A 3,833-nucleotide genomic window follows, 5' to 3' on the forward strand; every position below is an offset into this window, starting at 1 on the left:
GTGTTAGAGCAGACCAATGCACAACATTGCAAAAAAACCCCATATGCATATTGGTTTGAAGAATAAAAGATATCATCATCTTAGAATTACTTGTGAATTGATCTATGAAATAGTCTCTAAGTCCAGGTTGTTCCAATACACAAAATCCTCATTTCATGTACTCATGCAGTGTTAGCGTAATATCTTATGCAATGTCCAATATCGTATAGTACAATCAACTAACACTCATGAGTCATTATGGTCTTAAATTCCAATACTCACTCCCAAGAGTATGACTGACTATGGAGTTTTGAATATAATTAAATATTCTGGAAGTGGAGTCAAAACATGCAAAAGTGAAACACAATAATGAGTAACACAACTTTGATATAAAAAACTACTCTTTATTAAGTCTCCATAAAATAAACATCAAAACGATTACATTTCATACTATTATATGTTTCTAAACTAAATCAAATCAATTGTTCTCAAGCCAAATCATTTTCAAATCAAATGCCTCTAGACTTTCCAAATCATGTACTCATGTAATGCCAGCGTAATCTTTTATGCAATGTCCAATCTCATATGATACAATTAACTAACACTCATGAATAACCACAATATTAAATTCCAATACTTACTTATGAGAGTATGACGGACTGTGGAGTTTTGAATATAAGTAAAAAATTTGGAAGTGGGTTCAAAACATGCAAAAGTGAAATACAATAATGAATAACACAACTTTAATAGAAACAAATGCTCTTTATTAAGTGTCCACAATATAAACATCAAAATTGTTACAATTCCTACTATTGTATGTTTATAAATTAAATCTATCCAAGTGTCCTCCAGCCAAATCATTTTCAAATTAAATGCCTCTAGACTTTGTCTTATTAATAGACATGATCAGTGACATTGGATTAGAGAATCGATCAGCAAGATTATCTTGCGATAGGATTCTTATTGCTTATGATGTATTCATATTCGAACAATAATCAAATGTAATAATAATTCTTAATTATATGTCATGTGAGCTTATATGATTGGGGATCTATGATTGAGGTAATCCCAACCTTATAGTAACAATAATCTTCATAAGGACCTTCAATGATTGAATTTCAACAATGATGTCACTAATGAATTTTTTTTGTCACATTGTTTCCATTGCATTCCAGTAGATGCAATATATATATATATATATATATATATATATATATATATATACACTCATTTTATTTCAAATCCACTACGGTGTATTACTTGATATTCATCCAAGCTAACACTTCACCATCTAGAAAAAACATGTATTCCGACTACTAACATGATTCTCTTTACTAGTGTGGAACTTCTTAGCAATGTAACCTTTACATTAATGGCTTCCATACTAAGACCATTTCCTTTTTCCTTTTAAGACACTAACGAATGTACTTGATTTTCATTCATTTATTCTTGCTAACTTGATCTAATCAGACTTGTCATGATCAAGGAATACGAGTCATCAAATCTGGTTTAAGTCATGATCGATCCCATAAAAAGAAGCATGTGGGATACGACTCATTTCTTCTAGCACAATCATAGAAATGGGACATTAGCATTGCTTAAATGCCATACCATACTTTATTAGTATGGACCTTTCTTGAAGTTATAAATCTCGAGTTTCCTCAAGATTCCTTGCTTCTGGCCAAATCTCGTGAATTACTTCGATAGATCCTCATGTATTGTTCCCCCATGTTATTCAAGGCGAATCAATTCTCAAGCTAATACAAGCTATTACAATTTCTAAGTTGAAACATTATTTCCAATAAATTTTGTGTTATACATTACAAGGGTGACAACGGTACTCCCATTAGCATTAACATATGTATGACTATTCTTTGATTCTTGAAATTCAAACCTCATTAAATTTTCTCATTAAAATAATAATTCCAATTTCTCCCACTGACTTTGACAAACTTATGGTCCACCTTGTTTTCTCGTAATTCAAAACTCCTTGAATATATAACTAAAATAAATATTCCATTTTGCGAGATGCTTGTTTTAGTTCATAAATGGACTTCATAAGCTTACACATTCCGCACAAGTTATCTTGGTGTTATTATATGTTTTTTCACATCCTTATTTTTTATCTTCTTGAAGAACTAATTACACTTATGATTTTAAGGTAAAATTTTTGATTAACCATGTTTCAAACTTACATGGGCTGATTCTCAATCTCCATGTCATCCTTCCATATTGCACCCTTGTAGGGTCTACCATAGCTTCCGATAGCTGGCATACTCTGATTTGTATCTACTAGTGACTTATATTTCTCCATACTATAGATTCTAATAACTAGTTCTATGACATCTTCCATCATGTCTATTAGGAAGAAGTAGAGGGATGTCGGTTTCCTTAATAGTTCTTTCAAACTTGAATCGAATGTTAAGACAACTATAGGTTTTTCGTTGGCTGAGTCTTGAATCATATCAAGATGAGTATGACTCCCACTAACTCTTTTGGATATCAGCTCCCTTTCAACAAGTACTGTTCTTCGAGCAACAAACATTTGTTCCCAAAAGGTTTGTAAAATAATCATCCAAAATGCTTGTTGAGATATCAAACGAGACAACGCATATCTATTCTAAGTCCTAGATTATCAAGTGTATCATGAATAACATAGGCCTCATAATCATAGATTTCCAAATGTGCAAGTGAGTGTTAAACGCTTTCTCCACATCTCATAGAGTGTTTCGTAACCTTTCTTAGTTGATCCAAGACCTAGGACTCTAGTAACACTTATTCATGGCATAATCCATGAATTGTTTGTAAAGCATAATACAACTCATCAAGTCTTAAATAAAATAATGATTTGATTCTCTATCCAACTACACTCCTTGTGACAATGTTTAGGGTGGAGACAACATATGAAACTTTTTCATAATTTCTTAAATGATCGATGTGGTTTAAACTAAGATGCTCACATTCACTATAGAATTTGAGTATCTCATCCTTTTGCCCAGTGGACCTTATGTTTTGATTCACATGAGCTTTGGACACCTAAATGGTTCCTGAATCACATTCATATGAATTTGGTCGTGTATTGTGGTCAATCTGAACGACTTAATTAGTCTAATTTCAACAGATATTTACAACACCTAGTGATGCAAATCTCATCAACTTGATAAATAAAATTTGCATTGATCATCAGACTTGAGGTCGAATGATTTCCAAAATCCTATCAAATTGGATCTTTGGTAACGTAATTTATATTAAAAAGATTATGATATCACAAGTACATATCATCTGAACTATTCAATGTATTTTAATTAGCACGTGTTTGTGGCTGAATCCGAAAGGACCATCAAATGAACTAATTCCTTTGGATATTCATCCAATTCAAAAATCCTTCCAACTGGACCTTTGGTAATACAATTCTCATTTCCATGAAGATAATTCCACATTAGTACCTTAGATTTAAATATCTGAATCAGCTTTGAACTATTGTTCATATACCAGTTTTGTAGAGCAATCTTATGAAATTTGTATAAACAATTCCACATTTATATTAGTTAGAGCAATCTTATGAAATTTGTATAAACAATTTCAATCATAAACCATAAACTAAACATTTAGGAAAATGTGATGTTTTTTTAATCCTATGAATAGTAGCAACATCATGATATTCATGATCTAGTTTCCTTCTCCTTGTTTCACTCTTCTTACTCCCTTTTAGTTACTGCACATTCTTCAAAAATGCCAGTACGATATCCTTAGTAAAATACTCAAGGATTGGAAGTAATGTTCCAATGGTATTATGAATTTGCATATCTAGTTGTAGACTAAATATTATGAAATAAGATCCACTTTGATCATAA

This window comes from Lactuca virosa, chromosome 3, assembly GCF_052849685.1.
Source record: "Lactuca virosa cultivar CGN04683 chromosome 3, Lactuca_virosa_CGN04683_v6, whole genome shotgun sequence".
Lineage (NCBI taxonomy): Eukaryota > Viridiplantae > Streptophyta > Magnoliopsida > Asterales > Asteraceae > Lactuca > Lactuca virosa.